General features: G+C 43.5%; 1 protein-coding gene across 3 annotated transcripts in view; it reads right to left on the bottom strand.

The window, feature by feature from the left end:
* CTDSPL (CTD small phosphatase like) overlaps positions 1–25,526 on the bottom strand; it is an 82,635-nt gene that overhangs the window by 41,388 nt on the left and 15,721 nt on the right. The window lies entirely within an intron of this gene.

A 25,526-nucleotide genomic window follows, 5' to 3' on the forward strand; every position in this document is an offset into this window, starting at 1 on the left:
CCCACAGTGGCTGTTCCCTTGTAGTTTGAACCGGCAACAGAGCTGCCACATGTACAAAGGACCAGAACCACCTAAAATAAAGTTTAAAAAGTTAAAAGAAATATGCAATATACAATATACAATATACAGCAGCCAGGCTACAGCAGTTCAATGTTTGTTAGCAGAAGCGATCAAACTCAAAAGCTGTTTTTCCTTTTGCTAAAACAAAATGTTTCACTTCCAAAGTAAAATTCATGCAAAGCAGAACAGTTTAAGGGAAAAAATAAACTAGAACAAATAATGCAAAAGCAGCTCCAGTACCATTTTTATCTGGATGGAAAATGAAGCTGACTGAGCTACACACAGGCAAAATTATGGAGATGGATTAGGCTGCAAACTTTTTGCAGTGACATTATGGAGCTATAACTCTGTACCTATAGAGCTTCGGTAAGTTTAATGCTTTCTCTCACCCCCCGTAGCCTCTAAATAGCGTAGAAGCAACATGCATAGAATCCAATACATTGAAGCTGCAGCGTTTCTCGGTTGTCTGAGCGAGGCCTGAGCTGCTGGAGCTGGAGCTTTTCCCAGCGCCGAGGTTTGGAGGGGCAGTTGAACAGGAAATGCTGCGCGGTCTGTGCGTGCGTTACATTCCTGAACCGCCCCGAGCCAACAAACAGACCTTTCTTCTAGTAAAAGAGAGAGAAAAGAAGGCAGATTGCACAAAGTTCAGCGGCAGATGAGGCCTACGAATCCAAACTGGCCTTCTTCGCTGATAAAAAGAAACATCGCAGTGTTAACGTCGCAGTTTTGTGAAGATCTGGACGTTTGTAAATGTTCTGAATGCGCGAGGGTGCTCTAGGAAAGCAGCAACTGCGTGCATGTCGGAGGATTTATTTTAAGAAGGTTTTGCCAAATATTATGACAATCAGGCCGCAACAGTCGAGCAGAATGGAGAGAACTTCGCCCGGTGAAAAAAAGAACTATTCGCAATAACAGAGCGTTGTTTGATTTGTTTCCATTTCATTTCCACTGAAGAAAAAAGACCCGGCACTGAAGTTTCTCTTCAACCGTAAAGTAATAAACAGAATTAGTAACCGGAGCGTACGTTCCGTGCGTCTCGACTCTTTCGAATTGCCCTCAGGTTGGCCTCTTAAATCCTGGGAGGTATTTAATAGTGATTTGTGGAATACTTGGGAGGGAAGGCAGAGGAGAAGCGAACAATTGGAAACATGAGAGCGCACGGGGTCAAAACGGCAATAGCTGGGGGTTTGTTAGTCAGGCCTGATACCCTCTGGCATCCAGAGAGGAGCAGAGCGGGGACGGCGAGGAAGCAAAATGTAAACAGGCATGTGTTTATAGAGCAAAACTATGTTCGGTATCCGATCCGCTCCGCCTTGGGTTGTGCTAACACGGAATGCGGTGGGAAAGGCAGAAAAGAGCAACTCGCCCAACGCCGAGGAGCTGAAACACCCCAAAAGATCCAGGGGAGCAGCACCGAGACCAAAGCAGGGGATGGCTTTCCCCAAATATTCATTTAATTCCAAAGAAAATTGAAAACACCAAACCCACTGCTGGTTAAACCAAAGAAAAGAGTGGAAAAACAAGCTAAAGAAAAGCACTTTGGCGGAATATTTTCTTATCACACATAGTACGAACCTACGGACACTCGCATGTGCCACGGACACACACGCAGGCTCAGCAACCCCTTCCATAAGAACTTACGCCACAAAATCACTACAAAGTTACTGAACAGCTATAAAAGCCCCTTTTTTGTGCTCCACACCCACTGTGCAGCGTGTAAAATACCAATTTACCCACCTATTTTATCTAATCAATTAATTTTTCAGGTTGAAGCACAATGCAAACATCAAGAATATTGCCTGTGATCGGCTCAGTTCCTTATCGAGTTTGTCCAGTTCAGTAAGATGATGTTTGGGTTTTGGGTTCTTTTCCCCTGCAATGACCAGATTCACAACCCGAGGTTTGGTTTGGCTCCAAAAATTAAGCTGATTTTCCTCCTGCTGCCAACACATTGACTCAAACACAGGTACAGGTTTGGGTCCTTTTTTGGTTGTTTTTCACTTGAAAACCATGAGACAAGTGGTTCACCGATCCCAAATGTAGAAGAATTTCCACTCTCTTTCCCCTAAAAAATACAACTATATCTCCAACCAAAGCCTTCCCAAAGCTTTGCTTAATCTGGGGAGAAACAGCTTAATTTGCTTTTCCTAAATATAGCCCTAAGATGTTCCCATAGAGACATTCCCAACTGCAGCAAATACTTCAGTAAGGCATCAAATCTAAAGAATTAAGTCTATTTTTGCCAGCTTTCTCATCTATTTCCTAGAAAAAAGCTCTTCTCTAATGGATTTATCTTGCAAAAATGCTGTTAAAGGGTGTTTAGTTTCTCCATTTTACTTTATGAAGTTTCTGGTCACTCCGTGGGGATATTTTGGGAATATCGCTCGTCTAAAGTTTGCTCCCCAAAAACTACATCAGTAATAGTAAAAATCAAACTAGGCCTGTTTTTTTGTGGCTCCTCAGACACTTATTTCCAATTATCGCTTATTTCTCCCAATTTTTGCTATTTTGTGGCTATTCAGAGCAGTTCGCATAAAGCATCCATGCTGGTTCTGGTAAGGTGTTTTATAGAACTAAAACCATTGAAATCACATAGTTTCTGGAAGAGGCCTTGTCTTAATGGAGTAAGGAACATGTGTGACTATGGAAAGGTTTTACCTTCCTTCTTTGGAATAAAAATACAAGTCCTGGTGGACAGCAGGATGAGCATGAGCCAGCACTGGGCCCTTGTGGCCAGGAAGCCAATAGTACCTAGGGTGGGTTAGAAGGGGGTGGTCAGTAGGTCAGAGAGGTTCTCCTGCCCCTCTGCTCTGCCCTGGGGAGACCACACCTGGAATCTTGTGTCCAGTTGTGGCCCCTCAGTTCCAGCAGGACAGGGAACTGCTGGAGAGAGTCCAGCGCAGGGCAACAAAGATGCTGAAGGGAGTGGAGCATCTCCCGTGTGAGGAAAGGCTGAGGGAGCTGGGGCTCTGGAGCTGGACAAGAGGACATTGAGGGGTGACCTCAGTAATGTTCACAGATATATAAAGGGTGAGTGAGTGTCAGGAGGATGGAGCCAGGCTCTTCTCGGTGACAACCAATGATAAGACAAGGGGTTACGGGTACAAACTGGAACACAAAAGGTTCCACTTAAATATGAGAAGAAACTTCTTCCTGGTGAGGGTGGCAGAGCCTGGAACAGGCTGCCCAGGGAGGTTGTGGAGTCTCCTTCTGTGCAGACATTCCAACCCGCCTGGACACCTTCCTGTGTAACCTCATCTGGGTGTTCCTGCTCCATGGGGGGATTGCACTGGATGAGCTTTCCAGGTCCCTTCCAATCCCTGACATCCTGTGATTCTGTGAAGTTGTGTAACTTCAAAAAGGCATTAATAGAGATGTCGCTATTCAGACCAATTAATGTTTTTCCCACTCACCTTCTCGTCCTCCACAGATTTCTCTACATTATGAAACCTGGATACACTCAGCTGGAACAAGGAATTTGTTCTAAATCACTGCACAATCTGTGCTTTGGTTATTAACACGATCCCAAAATTAAAACCACTCTCAAAAACAAGTTCCAGTCAGCGTACAACTCGTATCACTTGGGCAGGCGATTCGAATCCAGCGCTTGCAGAAGCAAAATTACAACATCCGATTTTTATTATAAGCTCAATTGTGGCAAGTTTAGCTGCGTGGATTTTGCAAGGAGCAGTTTGTAAGACACTTAAACGTATCGGCTTGGGCAGAATCTTACAGGTATTGTTGCCAAATAATTTCTGCTTCCAGAGCAGGTTTTACCCAACCTTAGGTTACCCTGCATAATTTTTTTCCCCAAATACCCGCAATATTTATGAATTCAAGTGCATATTTTCTTTTTCCTCCAAGCTATTGCATACGCCCTCACCAGTTGAGTTAGAAAGAATTGTGATGAATTTAAACTTTTCAGTAAGATCTCCATATACGCAGTGACTGCATTAAACTGAAAGTAAAGACAAGTGGTTTTTCAGTTCTGTGGAACAGCAGCACTGCCAGTATCTCTGATGATAACTTTAAGCTGTAGTTTGTCTCTCTGTAACAGAGCATCTATTACTATTCTCTTAAGTAAAGGGGTAAAGGGGGGAAGAAAAACAAAAAGAAAAAAAAAGCCAAAAAAACAAAGGAACAACAACAACAAACCCCACAACAACAAACCAAAAATCAACCAACCAACCAACACCAAACTGTATGGCAAATTCTCATCAATAGTTTGCAAAAATACCTCGTGTTGCCCTAATGAAACATGAGTCCCTGCTCCTTGCCTTTCAAACTCCTCTTCCCTGGGGTGAATTTAGAAAGGCCAGTATCACACAGAATCACACACAGAATCGACTGGGTTAGAAGAAACCTCAGAGATCATCAAGTCCAACCCTTGGTCCAACTCCAGTCCATTGACTAGATCATGGCACTAAGTGCCATGTCCAATCTCAGTTTAAAAACCTCCAGGGTTGTGAGTCCAGCACCTCCCTGGGCAGCCATTCCAATGCCTGACCACTCTCTCTGCACAGAATTGCTTTCTAATCTCCAGCCTCAATTTCCCTTGGCAGAGTTGAAGCCCATGGCCCCTTGTCCTATTGCTGATGCCTGGGAGAAGAGACCAATCCCCACCTGGCTAGAACTGCCCTTCAGGTAGTTCTAGAGAGTGCTGAGCTCAGCTCTGAGCCTCCTCTTCTCCAGACTAAACAAGCCCAGCTCCCTCAGCCTCTCCCCATAGGGCTTGTGCTCAAGTCCCTTCACCAGTCTTGTTGCTCTTCTCTGGACCCGCTCCAGCACTTCAATGTCTTTCCTGAACTGAGGGGCCCAGAACTGAACACAGTACTCCAGGTGTGGCCTCCCCAATGCAGAGCACAGGGGAAGGATCACTGCCCTTGTCCTGCTGACCACACTAGGTTTGATACAGGACAGGACACCATTGGCCTTCTTGGCCACCTGGGCACACTGTTGGCTCATGTTGAGCTTCCTGTCCATTAGTCCCCCCAGGTCCCCTTCTGCCCGACTGCTCTCCAGCCACTCTGTGCCCAGCCTGGAGCGCTGCAGGGGGTTGTTGTGGCCAAAGTGCAGGACCCGGCACTTGGCCTTGTTGAACTTCATCCCATTCAATCGGCCCATTTTTCCAGTCTATCCAGATCCCTCTGCAGAGCCCTCCTGCCTTCCAGCATGTCACACACTCAGTATCACACACACCGCCATTAAAACATTTAAATGTCTGTCTGAATTCTGATCAGCTCCCAAAAAAACAACCTCCAGCTGATTGCAGAGGAAGGAACGGCCAAAACCAAGACACATCTGACATGATTTAAAAATGTTTAGGATGAGATTTTTTTATTTCCTGAAGAGTCCAAGACAGAGATGTTTATTTCCTTAGTGGCTGGGTGTGTATGTTGTACCAAAACACGAAGCTGAACTACATATCAAAACCGCCTTTAAGAAAATGTTCGACTTGCCTCATTCAGCAAGTCTGTAATTTTTATATATATACATATATATCTCAAAAGATACATGCAATATTTCACATTAAGAATTAAAAAGCCTGAAATGATGACTATTAGTCTATAAGGTAATGCCAGCAACCATTGGAACTGCTTATTATTAAGCGTATTGTCAACTAAAATAAGTTAAAAAATATGAATTCCTAGCTCTCCTGACCATGTACTTTGGACTGAAGATTATTCCACCCATTCAGCATTCCCAGACCATTAAGAGCAGCACATTCCCATCTGGAAATATGATGCTCAGAAAGCTAAAACTAGATTAAGACCAAAACAGGAAAAATAGAGGAAACTGCAAGATGCGTATGATAAAGTTACTCCAGTTTTGACCAAAAGTACAATAAAGGCAGCAAAACTTGCCCAACTTCCAGCAATTCCCTGCTAGAACAAAGCCACATTTTACTGCCTGTTTAGAAAGTCAGCTAATAAAAAAACACAATTAATTTTTCTTATTCCTTTAAGCTTAACAGGAGGGGATTTCTAAAAAGCCTTTCGGTGCCTTTAACAAGTGCTCAGATGCCTCGACCGAGCTGACAGTTCAGCTGCAGGTTGGAACAGCTGCAGACACGTTTAATTGGCTTTGGTTTGTTGTTTTTTTTCTTTCAAATACCCAGAACATCAAGTACTTTTGACCTATTTGAAATATCCTAAACTTTGTACTAAAAGGAATGCGCACAAATTGAACAGCCGGGCTTTAAGGTTGTAACGATCCCGTAAGCCGGAAAGCTGCTCATGTTCTATTTTACATGTAAGTCATGAGAAAGTACAAACTGACTGCTGTATAATAACTGAACATGTTGAATAACCAGCGTCTCCTGGACTATGTGTTTGAAGAAGTTAAAAATAAACTGTTTCCTTAATTCTAGCAGGGAAACAAAATTCAAACCAGGAACTTTTTGTCGTTTACTGAAGTAAAAACAACATCTGTAAGTACGTGGATACATTGTACAAACCCCATTCCTGTTATCCCCAAAGGCCATATATTTATCTTATCAAAGGCAGAATAAAAGGAGGTCCTGCATCCATCAACAAAACTAAACGTCTTTGCTAGTTTACTTACTCCAGATGTGCCTTTGTGCTAATTGGAAGAGATAACCAAGGCATGACACAACAGAAATCACTCTGATTGTACATCTTGCCCAGGTCTCAGTTGTTCTCAACCCACATTCTTGCCCAAGCTCTTTATACAGAACAGCTCCAGATCGGCCGCTTTCTGCCCAATCTGGCAAAATAAAGCCATTTTCCTCCATCACGGATGCAGCAGCGAGGGCGAGCGGTTTATTTAGAACATAATGACGCAAGACTATTCCCACTGCTTTGCATCCTTTTCTTTCTTGGGATAATAGAGCCAACCTTTTACTATCTACATTAAACACACCTTGCTGTCCTGTTGTTCTTGGCGCTAAAGAAAGCCAGGTCTTGCCGAGTACTTATTCTTCATCTTGTAGGGAGCTAAAATCCCTGCCTCACGAGCAGCAATTTAACAGCAGAGGTTCCGGCACAGCTTGGGGAAGAGAAGCAGCTGATGATCATAGAATTATGGAATGGTTTGGGTTCGGAGGGAACTTACGAGCTCATCCAGTGCCACCCCTGCCATGAGCAGGGACATCTTCACCAGCTCAGGTTGCTCAGAGCCCCATCCAGCCTGGCCTGGGATGTCTCCAGGGATGGTTCATCCACCACCTCTCTGGGAAACCTGGGACAGTGTTTCACCACCCTCAGTATCAAAAATTTCTTCATGTCCAACCTGAATCTCCCCTCCTTTAGTTTAAAACCATCACCCCTTGTCCTATCACAACAGGCCCTGCTAAAAAGTCTGTCCCCATCTTTCTTATCAGCCCTTTTAAGCACTGAAAGGCCGCAGCAGGGTCTCCCTGGAGCTTCTCTTCTCCAGCTGAACACCCCAGCTCTCTCAGCCTGTCCTCCCAGCAGAGCTGTTCCAGCCTCGGATCATTCCTGTGGCTCCTCTGGCCCCTCTCCAGCAGGTCCATGTGTGTCCTGTGCTGAGGAACCAGAGCTGGCTGTACTTCTTGAGTTGGGTCTCACCAGATCTCACACAGGAGCCCAACCCAGACGAGCAATCCAATACATTTACTGCACTTTGATGGAAAATCCTAAGCATGTGGACCCATAAACATTAAATCCTTAAGTCTATACCTTAGGTACATACCTAAGCCCTTTCTCGCTCCCCACGCGGCTCTGACCAAGTCGGGCTTTGCCGGTTCGCAGTTCAAACGCTCACACGGGCTCTGCGAGCAGGTGTTCACACAACAAACCCCCCTGCCAGGTGGGTTGTAGCTCCAAACAAGACAGAGGAGGAGCAAAGCAACAGCCATTTCTAACCAAAGAGCATACGGGTGCCTCTGGGACACCGGCAGCAGAACTTGCATGGAGAAAAGCATCACACCGGCCACAGCTGCTATTCTATTAGCTTTAAAACCCCTTTTGGCCCAAATAATTATGTGATACAAGCGATTTTTAAAGCTTTCTTCCTGCTACTGATTGCGATCAGTTTGGGCAGAGCCTTCCCCTGCCCATTGAGCTCCCTCTGCATATTCAGTTTATTACTCAAATCTAAACAGACTCGTGCACTTGAATTAATCTCCTGAAGCTACACAGAGCTAAAGCAGAAAGGCACTGCACGCCTGCTGCAAAACAAGATAAATATCTGGCATCTCTCCCACTCCTACGTAACCAAAACGAGGAAGACAAACAGCTGCGTATCAGCTTCATTACTGCCCTTCTTACACGATCCTGTTTTTCTTGGGGACATAGGGAAACATTACAAGAGAAATGCATGACCAAGAAGGATTTTCCCAGAGCAGAACTGCACGAAGATCAACAGCACAAAGCTGGACGTGAGTCTTGTAATACTACTTGTAATACTCTCCACCAGTAATAACTGTGTCCGCGTCCCCTCCCACGGACCCAGCACAGGCCAGGAACTCCAGCCCTACAAAATAAACAAAGCGAGGTCCGGTGTGGCTTCAAATCTGCCAAAAATCTCCTGCCAAGACCCAGAACACCAGCGGTGAGAAGCTGCTGGGTGGTAACAAGTCTTCACATTGAACAATTACTATTATTAGTTGTTAATTCTATCTTATAGCTGTAGCTAAATTTCTATGGATACTCCCCTCAGCCTCCCGGTTGCTCAGTCATCGGCCCGGCAGCTTTCACAAAGCCAACCTGATAAGCACGTGTAAAACATAATGAATATGATTTTTCTATGCTACGACCTACCCTAAAAATGCCAATTTGTTGTTAATTCCCTCCACTGAGAGCCACCGGATGAATAGCTCAACTGTTTATATTGCAAACATTTACAGTTAGGGGAAAGATCGGCACCATCCCCCACATGGCTGCTTTTAGTCTTTCCTGTAAGTCAGCGGAGTTGGCCAAGACCAGAAACAATCCATCAAGTTTGCTTATCCTGAAAAGGCTGCAAAATGACCCCTGCGATTTAATCCTTCTGCTCCTCGTATCAGCGCGACTATTTCCTAACCACTCCCGGTTGTTCGCCCGCGTATCCAAAATACAAATGGGAAATGTTGTTCATAGGAGAAACAAAATAAAAGGCAGGACTAAGGCTCAACGAGAGGTTCCAAAGCAAGGATGGACTGGACACCAACCTCCTGGGGCCACAATGGGCTGCTGGGGGTAGCCCAGGTTTGGGGAATCCAGCAAGAAAAACAACACGGTGCAGAAAATCTGATCGTAGAATCATTTGGTTGGAAGAGACCCTTAAGATCGAGTCCAACCATAATGTCAATCTAGCACTAAACCACGTTCCTAAGAGCCTCATTTCTGCAACACCCGATGCCAGAACATTTAATAGAAGATGATTTGCCCTGTACCAGCTCAAAGCCCACAAGATAATTCACAGGGGAAAGGGTTCACACAAACAGGGCAAAGCTTCTCAATGGGCTTTCTCCGCAGGTTTTCTCCTCCCTCCTTTCACCAAGAGGTCAAAGTGGAAATTTTCATACAGATGATGCCTTGGGCACATTATCCACAAAACTTTATTTTTCCCTCATTTGAGAAAACTCAACTGTTCAAAGACGATATTTAATCCGCTAGTGAACGTTTATCGGTGAGTTCAAGCATTGAAGAGGCTGTTTCATCCCTTCCTTTAATGAAGGCTGAGCACAATTTCCAAATACCTTCGACAAGCCGCAGGTTCAAACACGTTTCACCACCATCCGATAACAACGCGGGGTAATTATAACACTTGTGTAATGTTTGTGCCACAGGTTTAAAGTTTCCCACCACTACCTCAAGGCTTCTGTTCAATTCCAAAGATACGCGTATAACAGTAAGAAAAAGGCAAGTTGTACTAATCTGCGACATTCCTTCTGCTCTTCTGCTTATGGTACAAACATCTGAATCAGCTTGTGTTTTATGGCACTGGAAAAATCACAGCAAACGTTAAGGAATGTGGCTGGAAGTGAATATGTAACAAATAAGGGCTAGAAACACAGTTTTTCTTGCAACCGCAAGTTTTGGATCCTTCCATTAAAACAAAAGACAATACAAAAACCCAAGTGATGCCAGAAGGTACCAACTGCTCCAAGTGACAAGCGGGGACATCGAATTGAGGTTGCCTTAAAACTTCGGATCGAGTGACAAAAGACAATACTGTATTGTACTTCTAACCGGGATCTATGCTCTGCGAAGCAAAGAGGAAAAGCCAACGTCGCCAATTAATACAAGTCTAACGAGAATTGGGTTCTAAATTTCCTTTTTCCTTTGGATTAGTGGCTTCGTACGTTTTGTGCAAGGGTTCCTTGTCTATACAATAACTTCATAAACCCAAGGTAAAAAACACCTATGGAATATTTCCTGCTTCATTTTCATTTAGGTAAAGCACACACCGCCTGTCACCAGCAGCTTGAGGCTGAATATATATTAAAAATTGAAGAGTGCTTGTATAATTTAATAGGAAGGTCTAGAGGAATACTTAGCTTGTAATATCCTGACTTTATTCCCTTTTCACAAGGAGCAAAAATTCCTGCAGTGGTATCATAGACACTTTTATCCAACATATTCTATATAGAAAATACTCCTAGATGTGGTCCTTAACTTTTAAGTAACAATTTAAGCTCGGCCTTCCACAAAATACAGTTGTGGCGTTTGGTGTTTGGTTCTGATTAATTATAGATATTTTTCTTATTAATAAACTAATTGTTGCATAAGCAAGGCAATGGAAAAACAGCTTTGGAGGGCTCCTGTCTGAACACGCAACTCGGTAGTTTCTTTTTCCTTGAGTCATTTCAGGCAAGTAAACCAAACACGATCAAGGAATATGAACAAGCATCGAACAGCACAAATGAAAAATATCATTAAAGGTGATGTCACTTGGCTTGTCCTCCTTGGTTATAGCGATAGGACGGCAAATATAACCGCAAATGTAAGTTTACACCAGGTTTCAAATGTTCCATATTGAAAGAATTTATTGTATTACATAATGCTAAACAGCTTGAAATGTTTTCCCAAATTCCATTTACATGCCGCGGACAGAAAAGCTCTCACGGGTTATGCCTGCCTTAATAAACCAAAGGAATATACACATATATGCATGAATACATGACGTGCATATGCACACAGCTGGAAAAGCCAGCTTGAAAGCGGTACAAGTAACAAAACCACGTAGCCCAGCCCTGTATTCAAACCAGTTAATAACAATAATACAGCTCAGACACGGACTTTAAAGCAACTTCAAGAACCAGTTGCTCTGTCACTTCAGAAAGCAAATTCTAACTAGAATTACTCCGACTTTTTCCTGGTAGCATTATAAGCATTTTCAGTAGCATTATAAGCATTATTCCATGATCCTATCAGCTTATTTTTGACAAAATTCTGGTGCTTTTTCCCTAAAGAAATTCCAACAGTACTTGCATGCACCACTCCAGTATTGGCAAGACATGAAGTCCCTTATATATTCTGTGCATATAATGTGTTCTTCAAGTTCATTTCTACCAAGGGGAGGAAAAAAGCTCTCAGCTTTGCTTTCCCCATGAATTATACATTAAGAATTTAATATTAGTGAAAAAACACCTTCTTTTTAAGCCTCCACAAAGAGTATTATATTTGCCCTATGACTTTGAAAAGACGCATGTGCACATTTAAATCAGGGTAAACCATTAGCTCCTGTTTTCCCATCATTAAGCTGTAAGAACATATTTCACCATTTATCAGCCCAATTCTAAAACAATGGTGTATGGCTTTATAAAGATAATAACTTACCATACCCACAATAAGAAGTATAACACATTTTGGTCCATAACTCAGGGTTATAATCCCAAGCGGAACAGATTTTCTCAGCCATTCACGAAAACTGATTTGTTTATGTGAAGGAGACAAGAGAATCCTGATTTCAAGTGGGCATCTCCAGTCCGCATCACTAATAGGCTCCGTAAATATAACCCAATCCCACAGGCAAAACCATTTGCAGAAGCAAAATAAATCATGTAAGAGAGCAAAATAATCGCTCATCAAAGGGATGAGAACTTCTAGGAAGAGAAGAGACCTTCTAAGAACAGCATCAATCTCGTGCCACTTGTCTTAAATCTTATTCTGCCGGCTCCCGCTACGGCCTCAGGGCTTCTTAGTCCTCCTCAGGCTTCAATAAAAATAAACTGACTGCGGAATACGAGCCCAGATGTTTCAGAAATCTGAAAGCAAGGAGTTCAATTATGCCGCTGCCATGGAAGTATTTGTGTTTGCGTCTGGCGCTATCGCCGAGCTCGCTTCCCTGGAGCCTTCAAGGGTCTTTTCCAGGAAGCCACCGGCGATTGAACGACACTTGAGGAACTGGACAAGGTGTCCTCTGAGAAAGGAACACGAACCGCGGGATAAAGGACAAACGTAGCAAACAAACTTCCTTGTCTTCATTTTCCAGGCGCTGGGAGGATCGGAGTGATAGCAAGGGCAAAAGAGTCGTTTTTATTAAGGCGATGGAAGAAATGTTACGGACAGGGGGATTGGAGTAGATGATCTTTTGAGGTCCTTTCTAATCCCTAACATTCTGTGATTCTCTGACTCAACTGCAACAGCAGGTTTAATTCAACTTTCAGCCCTATTATCCTTTAAATATATCTTTTAATTTCTCTAAGGTATCACATTCCGCACAAGCATGGGTACTTGGCCCATCACCATAGAAAAGAGAGTAGGAAAAGAGTTCTCCTTTACCTAACTTACTACAAACCCCTTTAATTATAAGTTATTGGCACTCCAAGGTTTCGCTCTGGGGTTGGATTTCCAGGCAGCTCTACACAAAAAGAGAAACCCAAGGTGCCCGACACGGGAAACTGAGGCTCTTGAGTGCCTGATACGCAATGAACGAGCTTGGAAACCCCACCTGGCCCTTCCCAGATCAGAGATTGTGGAGCAAGCTGTAAACTTGAAAGAAACAATGAAAAAATAATCACATTCCTAACTGAGCTTTCCAAGGGCACCGAGGTCTCCACGAGGCTTTGGGAACAGCCCTCCCATGTCACTGGGCTTTGGGGTGTTCAAACCTGCGGCTCTTTGACTGCAGACCGGCCAATTCCTGCTGTTATTCTTTCTCCTGTTTTCCTGCTTCTCGACATTTGCTTTCATCTCCAATAATAAAATTCATACAAGAAGCTCTTTTAACCTCAACCCTCCCAGAAAGAAAATCCTTTCCCGTTACTTTCTGAACTGTTAAAAATCACAAACCTCCCGCGTTCGGCTCAGCAAAAGGGCGAATTTGCTCTGACAGTGACTGTCCCCAATGTCCCTCGTGTCCCCCAGCAGCTGACAGGCAGCAAACCGCAGTGTCTATGTTTGGCCATTACCCTTTTTTCCTTTTGGCCAGCGTCTCGGGTTCCTGAGCTCCTCTCCCCTTATACAGGAAACTGGGGCCTCAAGCTTAATCCTGCACATTCAGTTCTCTTCTCTTCCAGCTACCGCTACAAACATGTTATCCCAGGGTAAAAAAAAAAGCACTGGAAGCTCTCGCAATCAAATCTTCGCTAAATTTCTCCACAGTGAGATTATTCCTCCCTATTTCTGGGAGAAAACTGAAGGAAAGAAAGATTAAGAAGATCCTGCAGCTGAGCAAACACACTAAGTGTTACTCGTGGAGACAGAGGGCAGATAATCCAAATGTGAAGCAACAAAACTTGCAAGGCCACTGCAACCAGATAACCGCAAACGTCGCAGTATCTTTATTCATATGTTTTGGCATCAGGCTTCAGTCGCCTCATGTGAGTTTCATGCAGTTGTAGGTTCACCGGCTCCTGTGTGGTGTTGGGGAAGCAGAAACAACCACGCGTTTTCAGGAGATGAGTGGGGAGATGTGGTTGCAAGTGGTGAAACTTGGTTACCTATGAACCCACGGCAGCAGGTCAAGAGGGCTGAAGGGAGGAAGGAGAAGCCTACAACTCTAATTTATCCTCTTTTAGGCTGAAATAATGGGACTTGCTGTGCACTAAGGCACCCACTCCCACTCCTGCTCCCTGGACTCCACTATCACAGAATCGACTGGGTTGGAAAAGACCTCAGAGATCATCAAGTCCAGCCCTTGGTCCAACTCCAGTCCATTCACTAGATCATGGCACTAAGTGCCATGTCCAATCTCAGTTTAAAAACCTCCAGGGCCGGTGAGTCCAGCCCCTCCCTGGGCAGCCATTCCAATGCCTGACCACTCTCTCTGCACAGAATTGCTTTCTAATCTCCAGCCTCAATTTCCCTTGGCAGAGTTGAAGCCCATGGCCCCTTGTCCTATTGCTGATGCCTGGGAGAAGAGACCAATCCCCACCTGGCTAGAACTGCCCTTCAGGTAGTTCTAGAGAGTGCTGAGCTCAGCTCTGAGCCTCCTCTTCTCCAGACTAAACAAGCCCAGCTCCCTCAGCCTCTCCCCATAGATCTATCAGCCCTTTCCACACCCAAACCATCTTGTTTCCTTCCCAGCCTAAAACGGTGAATCTCCTTTTCCTCTCTCTTGCCCATTATAACTCTACTGGGACCACCCCAGCGTGTTTCAAGCGGAAGGAAAAAAAACCCAACCAAAACCATCCAATCTCTCCACCTTGCAAAGCAGCGTTTTGTAACGTTATTTGTGTTATTTGCAACCTCCCAGCAGCTTCCTCAGTTCCTTCTTCCTGAACCTCATGGCCTAAAATAGAGCAAAAAAACCCCTTCCTGTCATCTTTTCCAATTATTTTGGCACTTCCTCAATTACCAACTCTAGGATAAAACTACTATACTACACATAAACACATCTGCAATTTGCTTAATTGTACACATGGCATTTCCGAAGGGTGAGATCGCCCAGTTCCCAGACTCACTGGTTGCTAAGATCAGCAGCCAACTCCACTATGGTTTTTACTGAATTTATTTTAAATAATCTTATAGCATTGCAGACACAGACAGCACAGCAGCAACTTACTGGGGACTTACACACTGACTGTTGGATATCAAGAGCCTCATCGAAAGGAGCGGATGGATCTTCTGATGCCTGTGGTCTGAATGAAGCTGATACTTCTAAACACTCATCCCTGTATTTCACATTCAGAGACCCCACAGCCATGTTTGATAATGCAGTAGCAAGAAGAGGTGGGACGAATGGAAAAGAAGTGACTATACATAGATTAACTACACGCAGAACCAACCACACCAACACATCTTTTCTATATTAAAGAAACATATGCTGATAGCAGCACTACTGTGATTTATGCTGGCAAGCTACCTGTTGAAATGCAGTCACATCAGTCACAGAAACTACAGACAGATATAGAAAGAAATCAAATCAGGATCCAGTCTTTTAGTGTGGGTTGAGTTTTCTAGTCTGATTTCTTACCCCCTGCTCCTTGGAAAGCTCTCAAATCCAAACCCAGTGCTCAAGGCTTTACACAGCAGTTCAGACCAAGTCTTTCCAAACCAGGGTACAGCAAATCAGCTGTCACCTTGGAACATCTGAACAGGCATAGAGAATCAAATCTAACTGCTACAAACATCTCAGGGTTTTCTACAGATCAGCGACACAATGGGCTGTCCCTGTCCTTCCCTGTCTGCTTTTGCAGCCCATTATTCCATAAACTTTTGGAATAGTCTGAGCGAATAGCACGAAAATCACAGGATATACATTTAGCTCATCCAGCCCCTTTCTATATTTAGTGGAAACACCCAGTATGTCTTTTATTTCAGTACCTGTGGATTAAGTATATTCTCATTCAAGCCTGTCCTGCCGTGCCCCCTCCAAGGCCCTGAGTTATAGATACAAAAGCTTCTGCACCCATGTTATAGTTTATACGCAGAACACGTTTTTTTCCTAGTTTAGAGCCTCAAAAGCTTCACTTCAGCTCATGGTAACCTACTAGTTTTCCCTCTCCTTGTTACCAGGTTACAGAAATAAGTTGAGTTTCTTGGACGTGTTTTATTTCTTGAAAAAGAAAAATCTGCTGGATATCATCGGTTTCCTTGGTTTCTCGCAATATTTCTTACGCTTCCATGTTCCTTTCTGAAAACTGAAATTAGACATTATGAATCAGGCAGCCTAAGTATTAAATCCATGTTTTAGAAGCTTATTTACTTATGTCACAGGTAACGGCTCGGAGCTCTGAAGTTGTACAGTTTCACACCAGCCACTAAGCAACCAGCGATTGAATTTGCCATCTGCTCTCAATTAAAGCCTCAGCCAAGGACTGATACAAGGTTCCCTTCCCACAGTTTAATACAATATTTTTGTGTCAGAAGTTGGTAACTTGCTTTTCCTGCAGAACAGCAACGCAAATCCTTTGTCTTCCTTTCGTTACAAGACTCACCGATTCTTTGTATTCCCCACAGCCACTGCTGGGTGCATGTTCTGGCAAGCGCAAGTCGCGGAACATAAAAAACCCCTAATTTTAAAAAATTAAAAGCAATAATAAAAATATCGAAGAAGCAAAAATGTTCTTTTAGACATATCCCTGCTCAAATTATCTCCATAGGAAACTAGGTCAGATTTTCTGCAGGCTTCCTTCCTTCTTGTGCTGGAGAAACTTCTCAAGTGAGTGAGTTACTCTATTTTCCATCCTTCATTTGAACTGGGACAGTCTGTGCTTGTCTCTGTAATGAAAAATGCCCTTAAACTGCCACCTCATCTTAAGTTCTCTTTATCTGCATCTGTGACAACTCTGAGTCACGTCTCCCACTTCTCCGAGTTTCTTGAGCTTTGCCATCTTGTAGCTCACTGATTTTCATGGTTTTGGGACAGAATTCCCTGATTAATGCCACCACCTCACAGTCACCCTTTCCAGCCACCCTCCACTTCTGTGCTCTCCTGAGCAGGGTCACAGCTTTAAGGATTTCTCTCAGCTGCCCTTCCTACATCAAAGCCTGGTAGAACACCAGGATGTTGTGGATGTGTCCTGCTCTACTCCTTCCCCAAGTGTCTACTAGCAAAAATAAACCCACTTCACCGTCATCATGTGTGGTTTGAATCACTCTGAGTCTTATACAAGGCATGTGCTAATTGCAAGATGTAATCAGGTACTGGAGTGAAAGCACAGTGAGGATACAAAGAGGTCCAAGAAAAACTACCTACCACGATGTGACTGTGCTGACATCAACACCAGCGCTCACACTGGCCCAGGTTGCCCAGAGAGGTGGTGGATGAACCATCCCTGGAGACATCCCAGGCCAGGCTGGACGGGGCTCTGAGCAACCTGAGCTGGTGAAGATGTCCCTGCTCATGGCAGGGGTGGCACTGGATGAGCTTTGGAGGTCCCTTCCAACCAAAAATATTCTATGATTCTACGAACTGTCTTTCTTGATAACTCCATAAATGAAGCACAAACATTTAATTACTATTTCCTAAAGACCCACAGGAAGGCTGTTGGGTGCCTCACCACGTAACAGAGCTGACATTGTCCCTCCACACAGCTACCGAGCGAGGACATTGCAGAAGGTACAGCCCTGTGATGTACCACCCTACAGGGCAGCAGCCTCCAAACGGCAAATGCAAACGTTATTTATGTGCTTTGTATCATCTTCACCGCTCCTGTTCATACAAGTACATTTTAGTCTACCCTAGCATACATGCAGTGTGAATGCTGACCAGGATGTCTCTTCCTGCATCTTCCAGCATCTCCTAAGTGGACATTTGACTTAAAGAAGTGTCATCGTCACAGCTGAAGGACTTTACTCACACTGGAATTCCCTCCTCTCACAGCTCCTGTATCTTCCTAGATCTGGAGCTGTTCAGCTGGAGAAGAGAAGCTGAGAGGGGGTCTCATCAATGTTTATAAATATCTCAGGGTGGGTGTCAAGAGGATGGACCAGACTCTGTTCAGTGGTGCCCAGTGACAGGATGAGGGGCAACGGGCACAGACTGAAACACAGGAGGTTCCATCTGAATATGAGGAGAAACTTCTTTCCTTTGAGGTGCCAGAGCCTGGCCCAGGCTGCCCAGAGAGGCTGTGGAGTCTCCTTCTCTGGAGACATTCAAACCCACCTGGACACCTTCCTGTGTGATCTGCTCTGGTGACCCTGCTTGAGCAGGTGGGTTGGACTGGATGATCTCCAGAGGCCCCTTCCCACCCCAACCAGCCTGTGGTTCTGTGCCTGCCCCTTGCAGATACTCTCACAAAGGCAGCTTTTATCATTGTGCTTTGCACCGATGCTTTTTCACATATGCACAACCCATCTCTGATCCTTCTAAACAGATAATCACCCTAACGAATCTGCACACCTACATGAAATACGAAAGTTATAGTGAGAGAAGTGCATGTTGGTCCTAAAGGGATGAATCTTACCTTCTTACCAAGACAATTTCAGGTTGTATTTTCAGAGTCTAAGATGAGCCAGAGAGGCAGTGACACACAAAAGTGACCTGCAATTCTGCTCAAATCCCCATCAAAGCACCTCTTACAGGACACTCTTCTCCTTTCAATCAAATGAATACACGACTACAGCTTTCTGCCTGTGTAGCAAAGCTGCCCCGCTCCCTTTAAGAAAGTTGTCACCGAGACCAGTGTTTCCACTCCGTGACCAACCGCGCTGAACTAAAAGTATTTTTGTTTGGTGGGGTTTTTTTAGTGCTTTTTTGTTTGTTTAAGCTTTTTTTCCTATTTAATTCTAAACAGAAATGCCTTGGAGAAAGGATTAAAAAAAGCTTTGTGCAATTTTGCACTGTTTCTTAATTCGGTTTTGCAGACAGTGTGGAGAATTGGTAAAAACACGGGCCCACAGGCTCAGCAGCCAGTGAAACAACTCTATTTCCTTTGAGTTTTTCCTCTAGAATATAAACTGACCACCAACATTTGGATCAGTATTAAGCATCCTTACGAGAACAGATAATTATATTGTGATTGTTGCAAGTTGATTTAAAAACAAAACAACCAACCAAACAACAGCAAAACACACTGATCAGTATTATCATGGAGTCACAGAATAGTCTGAGTTGGAAGGGACCTTTAAGGGTCATCCAGTGCCACCCCTGCCATGAGCAGGGACATCTTCACCAGCTCAGGTTGCTCAGAGCCTCGTCCAGCCTGGCCTGGGATGTCTCCAGGGATGGTTCATCCACCACCTCTCTGGGCATCCTGGGCCACTGTTTCACCACCATCAGTGTCAAAAGTATCTACATCCAAATATTCAGTTTAATAGGAAGCTTATACATTAATAAATATGAGGAACTGCAGAATTCAAGGAGTCCAAATAAAGGAAACAGAATGGATGTTCAAGATCGATGATGCTCACAGCTCAGATGGACACCAAGAGGTTCTCATCACGTTTCAAGCATCTGCACACAGAGGAGATTCCCCAAACTCACAACAATCTCTCATAACAACCAACATTTCCACCACCATGCTGAATCTGTAACAATCATCTGACACCCAGTCATGCTTAAATCTGTTCGGCTTTCTGCATATATGTATACGTCAAGCAGATGAAGAGAATTGCATTTGTAGCGATGAATGAAGTTACTACGGGCACATTTGTGATGTTCCATGTCAACCTATCAGCTTTTCAACATGCGCAACCACTTTCCCATCGTGGATTGCTAGAGACACCAGTAAAAGCCACCGCAACAATTCACAGTGTGTTTGGCACATTCATCTCTTCAGGTAACTCATGAAGTCAAATAAAAGTGGGAATTAAAGGACAAGATGTAAGGAAAACCAGTGTCATTCTTGAAGACAACGGTGAAGGGTCACACTTAACATATCTCCACCAAGTGCCCTGATGATCCCTTTTTTTAAGAAATAATGCTGTGACCGTGTTTTATAAAAAGCAGATGAGCATTAAGAACACAGTTCTTTAAGGACAGCAATGTAAGGAACAAATATTAACCAAACTCTAAACACAACCATTGGTTTTAGGAAACAAGCAGCCCATCAAACATCAGATGAACAACTACCGGCACCGAACTCCATGTCTTTGTGCCAAGGGGGACCTCATTTATTTCAAGAACTTTGGAAGCAACTTTCCTGAAATACTTCAGAGTCCAGTATTTTCAAACGCTTTACATTAAACTTTACATGGAGCACGGTTGGGAGATGCCCTGGAGTCCTGTATTTTTGGGGATACGAGTCAAGATAATAATTGTAAAGAATACACCGTTGATGAAAGGCCAGAAGAGAAACAACCATGATCTGTTCTACGTTAAATCTGATTTTAAAGGGAAAAGCTTATGAAGTGTATTTAAAACCAACCAAACCACACACTGTTCTTCCACATAACACAACCCTTACTTAAGCTTATGTCCAGAACTGGGGCCAAATGCACACAAAGAAACACAGATGAGGCTGCAGCAACTTGTCAGATTGTGTTGGAAAGATGCTTAATTTTTTTAGATCAATCTATTTAAGTTAAGCGCTTAACTCCATGGATATAACACCCATTGATTAGCTGCTATTTTTGCTGAAAAGAGCCCCACAGCAAACCCTGAAAATAGCAGCAGGGCCAGGATTCCAAGTGATTTTCAGTAACACGCCAAAAATACGCGGTTAAAGATTAACTTCTTGCCTCCAAAAGCAAAGACACTATTTTAACTGTTAATCTACCAAACTGCGGTTACTAAAGAGACCTCTGGTTATCCATAAGGGAAGCATATAGCACAATATATGACAAAAACATACCAAATTATGCAGCAACTAGCGACGTAGATTATTTTGGTGCTAACACTGTTTTGCAACATTTGGCAAAGATGGAAAAATAATCCCTCCCCGCTAACATGAGTTTTACTGTAAATGTTTCAGTTTTGGCCTTGCCATCCCATAGCAAAGAGCACCAAGGGATTGGCTAATCCACTTTCAGATAGATTTATTTCTATTTGTTTACCTCCCTTGAATTAATTGCAAAACTGTGCCCTGCCCTCCCCTGCCATTTCACTGCAGGAGAATAAAGGCTGTATCTCATTACATGGCTTAATGATAATCTTAATAATACTGTCACCAAAACTAAATAAAAAGCAGGCAGAAAATGTGCTATTGAGTGTGACAGTGTGCCCAAATAACGTGAGCAACCAAAGCAGTAATTAACACCAATTGGTTTACTTGACAGAATGAACAGAATATAAGCGACTTGCTATCATGATACAGTTTAAAGAAAGGGATGAGTTGGCTTCTCAGGGACTTGTTGGTGTTAGAGCAATAAAACAAAGGACACGACGAGAGGTAAAGCTGAAGCTAAAGAAACAATAGGTCAGAATTCAATTAGCAGATAACAAGAGGATTTTTTTTAAGATAGGATTCAGGGAGATTTTTCAAATGATGTACAGATTTTCTAAAGGAATATCGACCTAAAATACAAATACAAAGAACCCCCAGCACTAATACCACACAAAACTAATTCCTTCTTATGCTCAGGAGTTGTTTTCTGTAACCTCAGAAGAACCTTTTGCAAGGGGTAAATTCCCCTTTTTACAGGTCAGAAAGTCAGGGAAGCAAAGTATGAAAACAGAGGACTTGTGTCAGCTGCAAATACTGCTTTATATCCATATATTTTGAATAAATAATAAATCCATATATTTTGAAGGATACAAACTGCAGCCTGACGTTCACATTGTCTTCTGGGACCTGTAGAAGGGTTGAAATAGCACCTCAAACCACCCAAGTCTTCTATTACCCGTTGCTGTTCTCTCAAAGCCCAACCTCCTTCCTCTCTACATGAAGCCCACACATATATCACTTTAATCCCAAATTCTATTTTAAGTCATTATGCATTTGGGAAAAAAATAAACAACACGGAAAATAAATGTAAGAAGTTGTCAGATGACAATTTATTTTTAAAGGTAATTTTAAAATTAACCTGTTATTTAAGCTTCTCGTTCGGGAACGCTGTTAATGGAACATCAAGTAACTTCTGGATAGGAACCATAACTACCCAAGTAGCATTAAAGTCCTCAGATTAATATTCGATAGAGCGGTGACACTAGTGCCCAGAATTTCCTCATATTAATAATCTACTATATCAGAAATATCACACTAACTACTACTGAGATTATACAGGCTCAGATTCTGTGTGTTATACAGAAAATGTATCAAATTGCTGTGCAAAATTGTTGCAGGATTATTAGGAAGTGCCAAGTCGGATGGTAAAGGCAAAGGATCGCATCTAAATTCTAAATCCAGACAAATTTAAGTCGTTTTCAAGGTTGAATGTGAATATACACTGAGTAACAACAGCAAACTACTCGGGAGTGAAACCACTGTGTAGTTAGGACCATATTTGTCAAGCAGTGAAAAATACATGTAAAATAATAATAATAATAACAGCATCTCATTATTTCCTTTTCCACCTTTGAAAAGGTGAGTGACAGCACTACAATCGTCATATATACACACACTCAGAAAACACAGTTAGTCTCCAACTATAGTGAACATCTCTAGGTATCCTGTAGGATGCTCTTAAAAAGAGTAGATGAAAATACCAATGAAACGGGGTTTTTTTGGTTGGTTGTTTTAGTTGTTTGTTTCGTGGGCTTTTTTTGTGTACGTGTGTTTCAGGATGTGTTTTTTTCTTCATTTTGGGTCTTTTTTCCCCCCTCTTCCTTCCTTCATTTTGGCAAGTTTGGTTTGTTTTTGCAGAAAGCACATCTTGTTGCACTATTTGAAACAGGAACCGATGCAGCATCTCTATTAACAGCACCTCCCGAGCTTACCTATTTCTAGTTTTCCAAACAGACTATTTTCTACCTGCTTTGGCTTTTCCTGTAATGAACAGATATAATCACTAACACCGTAAAATCACGCTCCCCATTTCCTTAGTTTTACATCACAGCTATTACTCTAACACACAACAAGGCCAAGATGTAAAACCACATTTACACAATCTTTACCACTGAGCACAGGTTCCCATCTTCCCTCTGTTGATAAAATTAACCCCCCCCAAAAGGGGGGAATGAAAAGTTCATGGATTAATAGAATGTGTTCTCTGAAACACCTGAATCTGGTGCCTCAAGAAACACCGTGTCAAATCCTTAACAGGAGTGCTCCAAATGTACTCAGCTTCTGTAGTGATTTAATGTTTTTTTGACACATAGTGTTTGTTGAAAGTAGGATTTCATTGATTTCAAAAGCTGCGCATGCACAACAGGATAAGGACCTTCAACAGAATCCCAGAATGTCAGGGATTGGAAGGGACCTGGAAAGCTCATCCAGTGCAATCCCCCCATGGAGCAGGAACACCCAGATGAGGTTACACAGGAAGGTGTCCAGGCGGGTTGGAATGTCTGCAGAGAAGGAGACTCCACAACCTCCCTGGGCAGCCTGGGCCAGGCTCTGACACCCTCACCAGGAAGAAGTGTCTTCTCACATTTAAGTGGAACCTCTTGTGTTCCAGTTTGAACCCATTACCCCTTGTCCTATCATTGGTTGTCACTGAGAAGAGCCTGGCTCCATCCTCCTGACACTCACCCTTTACATATTTGTAAACATTACTGAGGTCACCCCTCAGTCTCCTCTTGTCCAGCTCCAGAGCCCCAGCTCCCTCAGCCTTTCCTCACACGGGAGATGCTCCACTCCCTTCAGCATCTTTGTTGCCCTGCGCTGGACTCTCTCCAGCAGTTCCCTGTCCTGCTGGAACTGAGGGGCCACAGCTGGACACAAGATTCCAGGTGTGGTCTCCCCAGTGCAGAGTAGAGGGGCAGGAGAACCTCTCTGACCTACTGACCACCCCCTTCTAACCCACCCCAGGTACCATTGGCCTTCCTGGCCACAAGGGCCCAGTGCTGGCTCATGGTCATCCTGCTGTCCACCAGGAATCCAAGGTCCCTTTCCCCTACACTGCTCTCTAATAGGTCATTCCCCAACTTACACTGGAACCTGGGGTTGTTCCTGCCCAGATTCAAGACTCTACACTTGCCCTTGTTCTATTTCATTAAATTTTTCCCACCCAGCTCTCCAGCCTGTCCAGGTCTCTGATGGCAGCACAGCTTCCAGTGTCAGCCACTCCTCCCAGCTTCGTGACATCAGCAAACTTGCTGACAGTCACTCTATTCCCTTGTCCAAATCATTGATGAATATATTGAATAATACAGGCCCCAGCACTGACCCCCGAGGCACTGCACTAGATACAGGCCTCCAACAGCACAAGAGGCAACAGATCCAAGTTGCAATTGGATAATTCCTCCTAAATCTTCAGAATTACAGTGATAAAGTGAAATCTCCATCCTTGAAGATCCTCCAGACTTGACCAGACGATGCTCAGATGTCCCTTCCCACCCGAATCACCACACGGTGACACCACCTGCCACCATAACACACCCCAAGGGTGAACAACAGCCATTTATTTGTGTCCTGTGTACAGATGTGACAACTCCCAGTTATTTAAAGAATTACACACAAGTACATACGACCGCTAAAATGCCACTAACGGGTTAAAAAAATACTACCTTGAAAAAGAATCATTTTCTATCACTAGCCTGTCAGCCTTGTATGAACAATAAGCCTTTTCTTCTAAATTCTTTTATGTAGCACAAAATTAAAGCTGAGTATTTTTGCTTTGAAAAACGATATTGCGAAGTACGAGAACCTAGAAAGGGCTCCTGTGACATCTGAAAGGCGATTTTTGTTTTTAAACTGACATTTCCATCACACTGAATTCTTTAAAAGCTTTCCTGTATCTTTCCTCCAGTTCTGTGTTAGCTACCTCATCCTCCTTTTCCTCAGTTTTCCATTTACCCCAGAAATATCAGCTTATCTTCTTTTTCCGGATTCTTACTGTTTAGCCATCCTCATTCCCTTTAATCTCTTCCTGGGACATTAACAGTAGAGGTAAAACAAAAATATCATAGCCTGGCAGTAGAAATAAACCGAAATAAGACACCATCTCGCTAATCACTAATCACAGAAAAAGGGTGAGAAGCCTTAGCATCTCTCTAATTGCTAAATGCCTCGTAAATATTTACTAAATTGCCAACTTTCGCCATGAACCTTGCTGTGTCAAGATCCAGCATTGAGCTGAATTTTGTCCTTAGTATCACAGATCAGCACCGTTAAAGTCACACTGAGCATACAGCTGAGCTTACGGAACGATTTAATCCGATCTGAAAGTAGAATTTCAGAACAGAAGTTTAAACTTGGCTGTAAATTCAAGCCCCACAACCCAAAACGCACGGCAAGTGTCACAGAATCACAGAGTGTCAGGGATTGGAAGGGATCTGGAAAGCTCATCCAGTGCAATCCCCCCATGGAGCAGGAACACCCAGATGAGGTTACACAGGAAGGTGTCCAGGCGGGTTGGAATGTCTGCAGAGAAGGAGACTTCACAACCTCCCTGGGCAGCCTGGGCCAGGCTCTGACACCCTCACCATGAAGAAGTTTCTTCTCAAATTTAAGTGGAACCTCTTGTGTTCCAGTCTGAACCCACTACCCCCTGTCCTATCACTGGTTGTCACCAAGAAGAGCCTGGCTCCATCCTCCTGACACTCACCCTTTATATATCTGCGAACATTAATGAGTCACCCCTCAGTCTTCTCTTCTCCAGCTCCAGAGCCCCAGCTCCCTCAGCCTT

This window comes from Nesoenas mayeri (assembly GCF_963082525.1).
Source record: "Nesoenas mayeri genome assembly, chromosome: 2".
NCBI lineage: Eukaryota > Metazoa > Chordata > Aves > Columbiformes > Columbidae > Nesoenas > Nesoenas mayeri.